Raw genomic sequence first — 16,333 nt, forward strand, 5'->3', positions numbered from 1 at the left:
TGCTCTTTCCTGGTCTGCAAGCTAGGCTTTAGGCTTTTATTGTTTTTCCATTGAACTTAAAGGAATTTATCTCTATAAACATTATATACAGTGACACACATAAATATATATATATATATACTATCTATATATATGTACAGTCAGGTGCATAAATTTTGGGACATTGACAGAATTTTCATATTTTGTCCTCTATTCACCACCACAATGGCTTTGAAATGAAACAAACAAGATGTACTTTAACTGCAGACTTTCAGATTTAATTTGAGGGTAATTACATCCAAATCAGGTGAACGGTGTAGGAATTACAACGGTTTCTATATGTGCCTCCCACTTTTTAAGGGCAGTAAATGAAAGAAAGATGTTTGATTGGTTGGTTGCACTTTGTTGGTGAATAATCACCAAACCCTGCCTTTTATTGTTGATCAGATTTGGATAAATGATCCGTCCCCGTTCGCCTGTTCCTATTCAATATTAGGGTGAGATGCATCAAGTCTTGGAGAGATAATGTGGGCAAGCTGCCCAGAACAACCAATCACCTTCTAACAGTCAGACTGTGCTAGATAAATGATAGTTAAGGTGCGTATCCACTAGCAGATAGTGGAATGACAGTACGATTACAACATTGTAATCATACAGTCGTTCCGTTCCTCATCCCCTGCAGTGCCTACACTGAACGATATGTCATTCAGTGCAGACACCCTCCCTCATCCCTGAACATGGCCAATCTGTCATTATCGGCAGATTGACCGGCATGTTCAGGCGATGATTATTGTCGAAAACTACCAGCAGGAGCTCTCATTGCTGGTCGTTTTCGACATTTTAATGCACGATCTGTGAACGATTAATGAGCGATTGAACGATAACAATGTCATTATTGTTCATTCGCTCATTTTAATCGCCTAGTGGATACGCAGCTTTACAGTAGACGCTGGTTTGGGCAATTTCTACACTTTATCTCTCTCCAAGGCTTGATACTTCTCCTCCTAGGGTAGATTTGTCAGAGATTACAACTATCAACATTCATTTTATTGCCAGTCATATTAGAGCGATTTTAGGGTAACTTTGTGGTGCTGATTCTGAATATGACATCGGTGGCAAACCCAAGATTTTTAAGGAGGTGTTTCCATAAGGGAGGGTGAAGGCAAGGAAAATGAGGGATGGTTACAGGGAGAGTCAAGGTCCCCATACACGGTGCGATATAGCAGCCGATCCGACGGATTGGTATGATATCGCTGCTATATCGTACCGTGTATGGGCATGATATCGGCCAGTGCGTGCTCCCGTGGGGGTCATACATCGCACCTCTAGACCTAACTGCATGTTCACTTGATCTGGGGATGCGATGTACTATCCCATGCAGAGCTGTGTGGGTGGGGGAGGGGGGTGGCGGCATACCGTCCGTGTTTGGGGACCGCGCGATATGTCGGCTGTTGAATAGCAAGTCGCATGGCAAGGTGCATATTGCACTGTGTATGGGCAGCATTACAGTCAGAGAGTGAGGGCAGGGACCTGCCTACCCTCCTGAATCGTCCGGGAGTCTCCCAAAAATTGGGTGCCGCTCCCGACCCCCGGCGATCCACCTGCCCTCCCTCCTCCCCGCCGTGCGGTTCCACGATAAACCACAGCAGCAGGGGGGAGCTGTGACGCAATATGCGCTGAATCCATGTCATCGTGGCCCCGCCCCATGTTTCACATTGCCTTTAATCGCGGCATTGTGAAAAGGGGTTGGGACCCCAATGACGCGATCGCATGGCCCTGTCCTACTCCCCACCCCTTTTGCCGTGACACGCCCCCCGCTGTGAAAGACTGACACCTCCCTCCCGGGAAGGAGGGAGCTAAAAGTTGGTAAGTATGTTCTAGCTGTCATGGCACTACAAGTCCCAGCACATCCAGTTGACAAAGTGTGCTGGGACTTGTAGTCTCATCACAGCTGGATAGGCAGTCAGTGATATAGTTGCACATAGGAACCCCCGGACTTCTTACCTTTAAATGTAGAATTCTGGGTCATGCTGTACCAGTGCAGCTTCCACAGGGTCCAGGATCGATGTGCTGAGTTGACTGTGGGCCTGATTCAGAACCGCTCGTAAGCGGCCGCTCGTTCGCTCCGAGCGATGTTCGCACAACTGCGCATGCGTATGGGTTGTAATACGCATGCGCGAACCAGTCATTGCGGTCGGAAATTGTGTGCTCACAAAATAGCGAATGCCTGCTAATTTGAGTGACAGAATGAGGCTTTTGTGGGTGGTAACAGGGGAAGGTGCTTGAAAACGTGGAGTGGAGATCCGAACGCAGGCGTGCCAAACGGTCAAAACGGGCGTTTTAAGGGTGTGCATAATTAACAAAGCAGCGTCATCGGCCACGTCACTTGGTTGTCTTTTAGCCTGAACTGCTCGCATGATTGCGGTAGGAAAGTCCAACCACAAGCACTGTGAGCAGTTCAGACGCCTTTCGATGTACTCGATTAATCAAATAAATAGCGGAGATGACGTAGGATGCGAGCGGCCAGGGGGCGTCTTTACAAAATAGCGAGCGCATATTTCGTTCGCTCGCTCAGACATAGAGGCGTCAACAGACCGCAAAGAGCAAGCGCTCAATTTAAATAGCCAGCCCCTTTTTCTGAACGAGCAAGCGCAAATAGCGTCCGGCTCTGAATCAGGCCCTGTTTTGGCAGGGGGCCGACCACGCTGGACGGCTGGGAAGGGGAGCTGAGGATAAATAGGCGCCACACCCCAGGCTAAATCCGCCATTGTTACTGTGATCACTGGGTAGCCCGCTCCAGAATCCGGCTCCTGACCTAGGTCGACGTTGCCAGCTGCTCGGCCCCGCACAGCTAAGGGGTGGTCTTGTGCACAAACAGACCACCCCTGCTAACAGTGCCGCTCTCTGCCCCCGCAGTGGTTCCCTGGTAGGAGCACAAGCTCCACACATTGACTCAGCCACCACTGCTCTCGGCTAACTGGCCGGTACTCTGAAAGGCCCGCTAGCCTGAGTAGAGGACAGCTTCCCGTTTGCGTTCCACAGTGAAACGCAAATCCAGAAACGTGGCAGCCAGCACATGTGTACATAGGAATTAGCCTGTGCCGGCAACCGGTGTCAGCCGGCCTGGCAGGCAATGTCAGCCGGCCCGGCAGAGGGGTGCATTGGACCAGCCCAGCGGAGGCTGTCCCGGTGGCACATTCTGCCCCTGGAGACAATGCTGTCTCCGTCTTTATAAAACAAATTTGGTCCATCAGTGGAGGTTTCTGAGTACTCAGAACCCCCCCTGCGTGCATGCCTGGACATCGGTTTTGCTAGATTGTCTCTAATTTTTGAGATACACGGAGGAGAAAGAAGAAATACACAGTAGACAACTGTCAGCTGAGTGCTGGTTGGGCGGTCGATCACTTATATCTGGAGGGGGAATATTCTAGAATGAGAGAAGGGCCTGATTCAAACCCGGACGCTATATGCGGACGGTCGTTCAAAAAAAGAGGCCGGCTATTTAAATTGTGCGCTCGCTCATTGCGGTTTGTTGACGCCTCTATGTCTGAGCGAGCGAACGAAAAATGCGCTCGCTATTTTGTAAAGACGCCCCTTTGCCGTTCGCATCACACGTCATCTCCGGTATTTATTTGATTAATCGGGTACATTGAAAGGCATCTGAACTGCTCGCAGTGCTTGTGGTAGGTTTTTCCTACCGCAATCACTGCGAGCAGTTCAGGCTAAAAGACAACCAAGTGACGTGGTCGATGACGCTCCTTTACTAACTATGCACTCTCATTAAACGCCCTTTTTACCGTTAGGCACGCCTGCGTTCGGATCTCCACTCGTTTTCAAGCACCTTCCCCTGTTACCACCCACAAACGGTACATTCTGTCAATCAAATTAGCAGTCCCTCGCTGTTTTGCGAGTGCTCGATTTCCGACCGCAATGACTGGTTTGCGCATGCGCATTACGAATTTACGACCCATACGCATGCGCAGTTGTGCGAACATCGCTCAGAGCGAACGAGCGCCCACTTACGAGCGGCTCTGAATCAGGCCCAGAGTGAACACTTAAGGGTATATTTACTAAAGTGCAATTTTTTATAAGTCGAGATGTTGCCCATAGCAACCAATCAGATTCTACTTATCATTCATCTAGTACCTTCTAGAAGATATTAGCTAGAACAGGGGTTCCCAACCACGGTCCTCAAGGCACACTAACAGTCCAGGTTTTAAGGATAGCCATACTTGAGCACAGGTGACTTAATTAGTACCTCAGTTATTTTAATTTAACCATCTGTGCTTTAGCATGGATATAATTAAAACCAGGACTGTTAGTGTGCCTTGAGGACCGAGGTTGGGAATCGCTGAGCTAGAATATGATTGGTTGCTATGGGCAACAACTCCACTTCTAAAAACCTGCACTTTAGTAAATATACCCCCCGAGAATATTTGCATGTTCCATCTTCTAGAATGTTACTATAGATTCCCATATGCATGCGTTATGGCTACGTTCCCTATTATATAAGGGTCTCCCTTCTTTCAAGCACTAGAGCCAATTAAAAAAAAACTACTTTAATTTTTGGAATTCAGCAACCCCAAAAATACCCTAATTTAATTCAAATATCCTTGGCAACTAAACAACATTTTGTTGTTGTTGTTGTTGTTGAGCTGTGTTATTATTCACAACGGGGGAGATGTACTAAGCTCAAGAAAGTGATCATTTGTAGAGTGATAAACTACCAGCCAATCAGCTCCTAACTGTTGTAACAGGACAGTTAAGAGCGGAGTGGCTGGTAGTTTATCACTCTCCAATTTTGCTTAGTATATCTCCCCCATAAGTGTCAGTAGCAGAGAGTGCAGGCGCTATTAGACCTGGAGGGAAGGGGGGATCCGATGTATCTCATTTATTTTAAGTCAATTTTAAAATACATTTAATTGCATGTTATCTTACCGCCTCACAGCCCTTCTATAAATGTGCCTTATTATCCGTGCACTGCTGAATCTGCCTTGCATCACTGAATAATTACATGTAAATAAAACAACCAAGCCATCATTATGAGAGCGGTCATTAAGAGGTGGAGGAGGGACGTGTTTAACAGGAGAATCCCATTACCTTGTGCGCATCTTCCAGACAGACATTGGACGTTCATGTGGAGACACTGGAAGCACTGACTGCAGATTAGTGTCATTTGTAAAAATAATACCCCGAGTACCTTTATATGCCATACATTTTACGGTACATGACACCACAGCAATGTTCTCATAATAGATTCCCTTTGAGTTCTTAATTAAATATAAAAATGTATTTGTCTTCTGTGATTGTGACATCTTCAACCAGAACTGCCACGGGTGTGTTATGCTCAATCAATGTGCCGGGAATTGCGGAATCCATTCGATTCGTGATTTGTCAGCTACAAAGTGATCGGATTGGCTAGTACTAGCCAGAATAAAACATGCGTGCAGCGTCCTTTTGTATTTACCCCTAAATATGCGCATGTACAGAGATGTTTACTGATATTTCCTGCTCACTGAAGGGACTAGTACCTATCTTATGTTTATGTCTTACATTATGATAGATTTTTATTTATATTTTTTGGAGAAAACCTGGGATTATTGCCATCAATCACCCAGTAAGAAAAAAAAAACATGCAAAAACACAAAAATATTACTAGGGTATTTGGGCCGTCCAGCAAAGAGGAATGAGGGGGGAAGGGACGAGGAAGTAGGGTGGGGGGGGCGGGCTGGGAGTCTCTAGACCACTCCACCTTCCTTTATTTGGGTCACACAAAATAAAACAAAAATAGGTGCAAGTGGCAAACAGAGAGATGTAATAAATAGATCCGTGTCCCCTCTAAACTTAGGGCCTGATTCAGCAAGGGTCGCTATTTATTTATTACCAGTTATTTATATAGCGCACACATATTCCGCACATCAGTCCTTGCCCCAGTGGAGCTTACACTCTATGGGCCTGATCCAGACCCGGTTGCGAGCGCTCAGCGCTCGCAACCGGATCGATGGTGGCCCACAGCGCATGCGCACGACGGAGCTGGCTCCTTCATGTGCATGTGCGAGACCCGGCAATTCATTGCTCCTGGTCTCGCACCAAAGGGGGCGAGCTGTCGATGTTGATGCCCCGTTTGGTGGGCGGGGCCGGGGTAATGTCAGTGAAGAGCTTCCGGCTCTGTTAGAGTCGAAAGCTCTCTGGGCCTTGCGATGAACGATACCCTACCACAAGGGTCTCGTCGCAAGCCCGATGGTCGCGATGGTTTTGACCATAGCTGTGGGAGGCCGCTCCAAAAATAAAAAAAAACACCCTGATTCAGAGCGAGCGCTCTTTCAGAGCGTTCCGCTCTGAATCAGGGCCTCTATTCCCTGCCACATACTCACACACACTAAGGTTAATTTTGTTGGGAATGAATTAGACTACGAGTATATCTTTGGAGTGTGGGAAGAAACCCACGCAAGCACAGGGAGAATATACAAACTCCACACAGTTAGGGCCGAGGTGGGAATTGAACCCATGACCTCAGTGCTGTGAGGCAGTAATGCTAACCATTACACTGTCTGTGATGCCTTAAAAGCTATTCTGCATATAAGCACGCAACGCAGTTGCTAAAATCAGCGGTGATATGTAAATGATTACATTTGCATTGCAATCGCAGCCTAATATTAGGACGCCCACTTCCCCTTACTCACATCCAAAGCAATTGGTAACAAAGAGTAACATCGGACCCATACGCACAGGTAAGGCAGGTCAGACCTCACTCAGGAATTGCTTACTATAGCGCACGCTATGAGACCTCAGGTTACATCTGGTATCGCTGTGGATAATTTATGTACGCCCATGTAATGGCGTTGAAATGCACTGGCACGCCTGCGTTCGCACCACCCCCCGTCACCACCCACAAACGGCACTTCCTGTCAATCATTCGACCATGAGACTGCATATCCTCTGCAGTCCCGATCGCAGCATCTGGCTCACGCACGTGCACTGCGACACATACGCATGCGCAGTGCAAATTAATTGGCCGATTGCGTGCGTATAAGCAACTGCGTTCCTCGCTGAATCAGGCCCTCAGTTTGCTATTGCTGTCAGGAGGCGTCTGCTTCCTATAGACGCTTTCTGCAGTATTTAAATATTTGCTGGATGGTACCAGAGGTGTATGGGCCTGATTCAGACCCGCTCGCAAGCGCATTGCGCTCGCAAGCGGGTCGATGGTGGACCAGTGTGCATGCGCGAGCCCCGGAGCGAGCGCAAAAAGTGCTCGCTCCGGGACTCACTCGCTCGCCCCGTTTTGTAGGCGTGGCGGTGGGGTGGCTTCACAAACGGAGGCGTTCCCATGCGAACGCCTGCCGTTTGTGGGCGGCCCCACTGACATCACCAGTGATGTCAGTGAGAGAGCTTCCGGCTCTATTTGAGCCAGAAGCTCTCTGGGGATTGCGGCCATGAGACCCTACCACAAGAGTCTCGTCGCAAGCCTGATGGTCGCGATGGCCTTGACGATCGTGACCATCATCATGGCCGCTCGCAATAGCTGTGGGTGGTAACCCACAGCTATGCGAGCGGCCAAGAGGCCGCAACTAAAAAAAACCTGCGCCTGCCCTGATTCAGAGCGAACGCCCTAACTTCATACCAGATGCCCGAAGGCAAGTTAGAATTTGGCACCCCCCAAAAAAAAAAATGTAAAAGTGAAACAAATATGATATATATATATATATATATATATATATATATACACACACACACGCAATCATACTTAAATTGAATATTTTAATATGATTCTATGGAGTCTAGAGGTATATGATAATTTACTTATCAGGTATAGGGGTCTATTTACTAAGCAGTGTTAGGAGACAGAGTGAAAAGTGATAAGGTACCAGCCAATCAGCTCCCAACTGTCATTTTTCAAACCCAGCCTGTGAGATGGCAGTTAGGAGCTGATTGGCTGGTACCTTATCACTTTTCACTCTGTCTCCTAACACTGCTTAGTAAATAGACCCGATAATTCTTTATGAGCGTCTGTCCCTGATTCGGCGCTACCAAACCCTGGGGTCTTGCAGTATCAAGACCTAGAGATAGTTCTCCTAAAGTTAGTGCATAGGTACAAACATATATATGTAGTATTTACAATTTGTATCTGAGGCATCAAACATCCAGCAGGACACCGGCGTTTGTTTCGCTGTGGCTTTTAGCCTTGGCAGCGTCGAATCAGGCACAGATGCTCATAGACAATTATGCCTGATATGTAAATTTTGTTCCACAGCTCCAGGTACGCTGTGTGACAATGGCCGGTGGTGAGCCGCCGTTTGTTGTGATGCAGAATCAGCGGTTACCGGCGGGTGGCTCTCTGTACCGGTGCTCCCTGGGATAGGAGATCAGACAGGTGTGTCGGGTCCCAGCTCGCAGTCCAGCAGCAGTGATGAGTGCACCATTGCTTGCTGCAGTGCAGGCTGAGGAGTTTCAGGCAGGAGCCTTCCTGACCCCCTATTGCAGGTGTTAGCAGGGGTCCCAGGACAGAGCCGATCAACGCTGCAGAAGCAGCAGGTGCACCGCTGCAGAGGAAGATCAGCGGTCACATATGTTTTCCTCTATGAAACACACAAGTGCTGCTGTACATGCTATAGATCAGGAATGGGGAACCTCAGGCCCAGGGGCCGTATAAGGCCCGCGGAATCATTTGGTCCGGCCCTCCGAGCTTTTTTCTGCTAGCCTCATCTGGTTAGCAGGGTGCCTAGAATGTCACCCTGCTGCCAGAATCTAGGCATCAGTGCTGCCTGGAGAGTCCTTAGGAAGCTTGAGACGATCACACTGCTGCCTGAGGATGCTCCGGGCATTGCTGTATTCACTGGCAATTGCGGCTCTGCCCCCGTGTGAGGTCACTTGGAGGGGGCGTGACCTGCACCGGGCCCGCAAATAATGTTATATATTTTGAAACGGCCCTCGGCAGAACAAAGTTTCCCCACCCCTGCTAGAGATGGAAGAGTCCCTTTAGGGCTTGGCCCCCAGAGGCAGGCGCCTCCATTGTCTTTGGGAGTTATGCCTCTGGATGGTACTGCCAGGGGCGCCGAGAGGGGGGTAGCGGGTACAAATTACGGCTTCATGAGGGGCCTGGCGGGGGCCCGGGCGTCTTGAGGGGCCCGGCAGGTGCCCCGCTCCGACGCCGCCCCCCCTCCCTCACAGCAGCCCAGCATACAGCGTGAGCAGCAGCCACAGCAGTCTCTTTTGGGGGGGGAGCGATCACACTGATTGCGCCCCCCGTGGCTTTGCGCCGGGCTGAGGGGGCTCAGAGCGCTGAAAAATATATTTTTTCATGAAGGGGGCGTGGCCACGCCTCCCGCGATTAGGCCACGTCCCCTGTTACCCGGGCCCGCTGTAGCTCTTGGCGGGCCTGGGTACTGCTCAGCTGCTTCCTTGCGCCTGTACGATACCGTCTGACCATGAATAAGGCCCTGTGCTAAGCGTGACTTTAATTCCATGAAACATTTCTGTCATATGGATTATTCCATGAAACATTCTTACCTTACATCTGGCTCCATCACGGAGCCAGATGTAAGGTAAGAATGTTTTTCATTTCAGGCACCAAACTGCGGTGTAAACGTCAATACCAGTCCTACATCTCAATGACCATATAACATAACAATATGCAATGACAATAGAGGCACCAGCTTGTTAATGATGACCTGGGGACCTGGCATCTGTCTAACAATAAACTGAGTGAAATCCAGCTGTCAAGTTCAGATAAAGACGTATACAAACCTGATCAATTAGTAAAACTGTATATTTTTGCATATACTGTATATATTTTTCTCCCACTTTTGGGTTGGAGACTTTTTAAAAATGTGTCAGCGGATCTGTGCACTGCACTGGAATAAGGGTTGCTGAAGATTTAATAATGAAGATTTAGTAAACAAATAATGGTAATGAACACTGGGCATACAGATATTATTAATATTTTTTTATTTTATTAATTAAATCTTTCCTTATTGAAAATTCCAAGTATAAACAGCCCACCAACAGAGAATTGACTAAATATCACCAGGGGTCTTCGATTTGTTCCAATTGCCACACATTCATAACCAGAACAGAGTTTATCCTTCGAGTGTACTATAGAACAGAAAAGAAAAAGAAGTTTATAAATGACAGTCACATGGGCCCTGAACTGCTCTAGTGATAACAACCTGGGGGGGCGGGGGGGATGGCATGGGTATAACAAAGGGGCAAGGGTGGGGAAATTAGTTTGATAGAAGGGGGGCTGGGGGCAAGGGGAAAACGGAATCCGGATTAAATATCGATAGTGTTCAGATAGATACTCAATAGGTCAACACCAGATGATCGATAGAGACAAAAGGTCGACAGTTACAAATGGTCGACTCACAAATGGTCGATATTGCAAAAGGTCAACATGGACAAATGATCGACAGGAACATATGGTCAACACGTTTTTAAAAAAAAAAAAATGTTTAGTTTAGGGTTAGGCACTTGCCAGCGGGTTAGGGATAGGCTGCGGAAGAGGATGGTTAGAGTAAGGCACTAGGGGTAGGATGAGGGTCAGGCTAAATTTAGGTTTAGGCACTTGAGGAGGGTCAGGGTTAGAGATCAAGGATCAGGGGAGGGTTAAGGTTGGACACTAGGGGGAGCATTATGGCGAAGAGTAGGCTTAAATTTTGTTTCAAAATTGTGTTGACAATTTTTGTGTTAACCATATGTGTGTCGACCATTTGTCCCGGATGTCGTTTTGTACCCAACAGTAGTTACAAATAGAGCACCTATCCCGCACCAGCATTCTATTATGTCATTTATAGTTTATAGTTTTGTTTGTTCTCTCTCCAATTAGCTTATACTCAGTTCATCTGTAACTGCAGATTAAATATAAAGCTTGCTACTACTTAACATTATAGAAATCACATACTGTATACAAAGAAAAGTAAGTGGGTGCACTGGGATCCACGTTGGTAATTTAAAATGTAATATTTTTAATAGGTATGCATTAAAATATCTCACTGTAATAAATTTGTTAAGATGGTGAAATACTGTATAAAAAAATAGAATTGCGCAAAAGAGTTGAAAAGTTATGTGTAAAATATGCAAAACAAAACCGTTGTCAGTTTGTCATTCTTTCAATATGATCAGTGTTTAGTAACACAGTGGTTCATTACTTATTATAGTTTATTCTGTTATTTATGTTGCAAATTATTATTTCTTAAGGCTAAATGCCTTCATCAGCTCCTAGAAGGAAGTAGCAAATTGTATCAAACAATACAGTAACTAATAATGTGTATAGTCAGTGGCCCTGATTCAGAGCCGGACGCTCTGACAGAACGCTCGCTCTGAATCCGGGCCGTCCTTCTTAATTTTAGAGCGGCCTCCTGGCCACTCGTATAGCTGTGGGTGACCACCCACAGCTATAGCGAGCGGCCAGGAAGATGGTCGCGATGGTCAAGAGCATCGCGACCATCGGGCTTGCGACGAGACCCTTGTGGTAGGGTCTCGTTGCCGCAAGCCCTGGAGTGCTTTTGGTTCTATCAGAGCCGAAAGCACTCCCACTGACCACTTGTGATGTCAGTGGGGCCGGCCCCAGATGGTAGGCGTTTCTATGGGAACGCCTCCGTCTGGCCAGCCATGCCCCCGGCACGCCCACCAAAGGGGGCGTGCTGTCACTCACCATCGACAGCACGCCCCCTTTGTAGCGAGATCCATAGCGACGGCTTGCCCGTCGCTATCCAGGTCTCGCACATGCGCACGACGGAGCCGGGTCCGTTGTGCGCATGCGCACTGGGCCAACATCGACCCGCTTGCGAGCGCTCAGCGCTCGCGACCGGATCTGAATTAGGCCCAGTATTCCAAACTGATAGTGTCTTCTCTTCCTATGCTTAGATGTCTTATCCTTATGTATTGCCATGCAATGCTTATAGTAAGTTTTTCTTAGCTATGCAGTATGTACAAATATGTGTTATACACATTCATTTTCAACTCTTTAGCACAATTTTATTTTTTTATATTTCACCATCTTAACAAATTTAATACAGTGAGATATTTTAATGCATACCTATTAAAAATATTAAATTTTAAATTACCAACGTGGGTCCCAGTGCACCCATTAAAACCACTTACTTTTCTTCTTTGTATATGTGACATTTTGTACTCATCAACCATAAGCACTGTCAACAATATATATGTCATGTCGACCATTTGTACTTGTCGCCTTTTTGTTCCTGTCGACCTATTTTATGTCTACATTCTGTTGTTGATCTATTGAGTGTCTATCACTGTAGTTTTCCTATAGTACACCTGGGGAAAACTCAGGTAGGTTAATTGCGGGCAAAATGTAGGCCAATTTAGCCAAATCGGAATGACAAATCGGGCATACCCGCTGTTGCATGAAATATCGTGCGATTGGCTGTGATTGTTCCATCTTTCATTAAATCTTTTACGTGTGTACCGGCAATCATGCGTTGTCCAGGGTGGGTGAACTCAATTGTCAGTCGTTTAAGTGTGTACCCTGCCTAAGAGGGGTTGGATATTTTACAAATCAGCTAAAAAGGACAAGTATTCCTGCCAATCAGATTATATCTATAATCCATCTAGTGCATTCAATAAAATGATAGCTACAACCTGATTGGCTAGGATCGACAACACCTTCACTTGTCTTTTTTAGGAGGTTTAATAACTTTCCCCCTAAGTATCAAGATGCAGAATTACAGGACCGTGGTATGCACACAAATATGGGAACGCAGAAAAAATGTATCCACGTAGAAGGAGTAACTTACCCTTAAATATAGATCTCTTAGATAATTGCAGCAGTTTACGTGATTACATGTCGTATTGCCAAACCTCTAAAATAACCTTTATCTTACTTAACCATCACTTATGGGAGATTAATCTTAAAATACCAGGAGCCACGAAGCTTAAATTCAAGATGTTATACAGCGCTTAGATTTGTTTGGTATGTGTATCCCATTCCTTCATTTCTTCTTCCTCTCTCAGTTCTCTGTACCTTTCCTCCCCTTCCACCCAAATTTATGTGAAAACATCAGAAAATCTCAATCTAAGATCGTATGTGGCTGAAATGAAAGAGGACTCTTGCAGAATGATCTTCTATTGCTGAGCTGACACAGGAGATAGCTGGAAGAGGAGAGCTCAGTAACTGTGGGATGCACAACACTCTCCATTTTCAGGGTATCCAATGAGAGTAGTGTCACAAGCCGGGGAACCGTTCGCTGAACTCCTAATATCAGCTGTCCATCATCCCTGCTCTGTTCTGGATTGATACCTGCTGCTATTTCCTTCTGGTGCAAACGTTACTCAGATGCCGGTGATAGCGTTCACGTGTTTCTGGTTTTGACATTGTCTCCTGTTATCCAGTCTAGTACCCAGTCCTCCTGTCAGCTGTTGTTACCTGCCGTTTGTGTCATCTAGGTGGCATGGTCCTCATATCTAGTTATCTACTACCTCCTGTTTGTGTCATCTAAGGCGGCATGGTCTGCATATCCATGCTCTGACGTTTGTGGCATCCAGGCGGCACGGACAGCACTCAGTGTCCAGAGGGCCTGATTCTGACCCGGTCGCAAGCTGTGCGCTCGCAACCGGTCGATGGTGGGCCAGTGCGCATGCGCACGACGGAGCCGGCTCCGTCGTGCGCATGCACGAGACCCGGATAGCGATGGGCACTCCGTCGCTCCAGGTCTCGTACCAAAGGGGGCGTGCTGTCGATGTTGAGTGATAGCACGCCCCCTTTGGTGGGTGGGCCGGGGGGGTGGCTGCCCAAACGTAGGCGTTCCCATGTGAATGCCTCCGTTTTGGGGGCGGTCCCACTGACATCACGAGTGATGTCAGTGGGAGAGATTTCGGCTCTGTTAGAGCCGAAATCTCTCTGGGGCTTGCGGCAACGAGACCCTACCACAAGGGTCTCCTCGCAAGCCTGATGGTCGCGATGGTCTTGACCATCGCGACCATTTTTCTGGCCGCTCGCTATAGCTGTGGGTGGTCAGCAGCCACGAGCAGTCTCCCACTGCAGCTGTGCTGGGCTGCTGAGAGAGAGAGAAGGGAGGGGGGAGCGGCGCTGGACCCGGGCCCCCGCCGGGCCCCTCAGGAAGCCCGGGCCCGGGTAATCTGTACCCGCTCCCGCCCCTCTCAGTGCCCCTGCTACTGTCTAGAACATAACCCTAACCTCCCCCCTCCTGCAGCCTAACCCTAACTCCCTTTGGGGTGCCTAAACCTAACCCACCCCCCCTGCGGCTCACACCTACCCGGCCCCGCTATACTTAACGATCGGGAAGCCGGCTGTCGGGTTTGCGGTGTCGGCATCTCCACTACTGTTGGAATTCCAGCGCTGGTCTTCTGGCTGGCAATGGGGATTCTGGCGCCCACATTTCGAGAGCCGGCATCCCGGTATAGGCATAGTACTACATCCCGCTCTTTTCATATACTATAAATCTGACCTTTTTGGTGCCTCCAGCGGGACTGCAAGTGGACCGTGTCCAATGGGCCCTGAGACCTTGGCCCGGTCTTTATGATCGCCCTCCTGATGTGGCCATGAAACTGCATGACATTCGGGATGCCAAAATTCAATATGTTCGACAGTCACAATGTCATTGTTGACCATTTGAGACTACAACCCATCACAACAGTGTAATGAAGGGCTGTTGTCAGGATGCTGGCAGTCGAAATACCGACCGCCAGAATCCCGACACTGAAAGCCCAGCATGGGACTAAAGATAGGCGTCCAAATACCGATGCCTATCATCAGTGGCGTCCCTCCCCACGGTGACACCCGGTGCGGGGAGGGACGCCATGCGCTCGGCACCTGCCGAAATGGGGGCGTGGCCTTCGGGAGGGGGTGTGTTGGAGGCGTGGCGTCGCATGGCGGGCCTTCGGGAGGGGCGTGGCCTCGCGGCGCGAACCCGGCTCGTGGCCGTGGTTAACAAAATGATACATTAGGTATCAATGGGGTGATGCCCGGCGGGGGGTGCAGGAGGTGCGGGCATGGGCAGTGCCGGCTCCCTCACTGACAGGAGCCGAGTGCTGCACTTAATGCTATAGTGCAGCACCCGGCTCCTGTCACTGAGGGGGATCCTGCACCTTGGTGTCACCCCTCGGCGGGTGACACCCGGGTGCGGGCCGCACCACCCGCACCCGCCTTGTAACGCCACTGCCTATCATTAGCCCCACGTCGAAATCCCGACACCTGGCATACCAAACGTAGGTTACCCGGGCGTTGCGACGTGCTAGCCACAGGGGGGGAGGGTTAGATTTAGGCACTCCTGGGGGGACTTAGGGTTAGGCACCCCCCCGGGAGGCTTAGGTTTAGGGTGCAGGGAGGGGTGTTAGGGTTAGGCAACACAAGGTTAGGGTGGGAGAGGGGAGGGTTAAATATACTTACGAGCCAGCGTCAGGATTTTCATCTTTCGGGCTTCTCTCGTTGGGATTTGAACCGGTGGATTGTAAGCTGTCGGTATTTCATACCCAACCCGTAATGAATGTATGCAAAAGTAGTATCTTCTACAGGTCATTTCATCAAATACAAACACAAATGCAATGAAACAAAATACAAACATGTTCCTTTCCCGATAAAAAGTCCAATGGGATCAATTTCCTGCAGGGGACAAAATGTTAAACAAGTAATATCAGTAGACAGCCGCAACTTCATATAATATAGTGAATGAATGGCCTGATTCAGAGATGGACGTTATAGCACAGACGCTGCTTCTTTGCAAGAGCCGCAGGAGGTAAAAAGGAAGTAAAAAAGAAGCTCACTGCCGGCTTCTATGATCCGCTGCTGCGTCCAAAGATGTAGCATCGGGTCAACCACGTGAACATCGGACATCTGAGTAGCCCTCAGGACCAAGGAGACAGCCACTGGCTTCGGGATGCCCAGAAAACGAGGCTGAAGCCATTTTCTGGAAGGCTCCCTGTCGCAGCCCCCAAACGCCAGCAGCATGTCAATCAGTGCAGTGGCTTTGGGGCACTGTGGCCGACGTTGCAGAACCAGATCTGCACAAGCGCAGGGCGGTTCATGCGCATTTGCAAATCTGCAAACATTGGAGATTTACATAAATATCGAATTTATGTAAATCACTGAATTAGGCCCTAAGTACCATTAGCCAATCACAAGCAGATAGATAGTGTGGATGGTTATAGTCATCATGATCAGGGCCGGTGCAAGGTGTCTGGGCGTCCTAGGCAACATTTCAACCACCGCCCCTGCTCCCTCCACTTCATACTATGCCACACATTAGTGTCGCCAATTTATAATACGCCACACAGCAGTGTCCCAAATTCATGATATATGCCCAACTAATATGCCACACAGCAGAGCCCCAAATACTGTGCTTCATAACACTGCCCCCAATTCATAATATGTCACATG

Source organism: Taudactylus pleione, unplaced genomic scaffold (genome assembly GCF_031769625.1).
Source record: "Taudactylus pleione unplaced genomic scaffold, aTauple2 ptg000607l, whole genome shotgun sequence".
Taxonomy (NCBI): domain Eukaryota; kingdom Metazoa; phylum Chordata; class Amphibia; order Anura; family Myobatrachidae; genus Taudactylus; species Taudactylus pleione.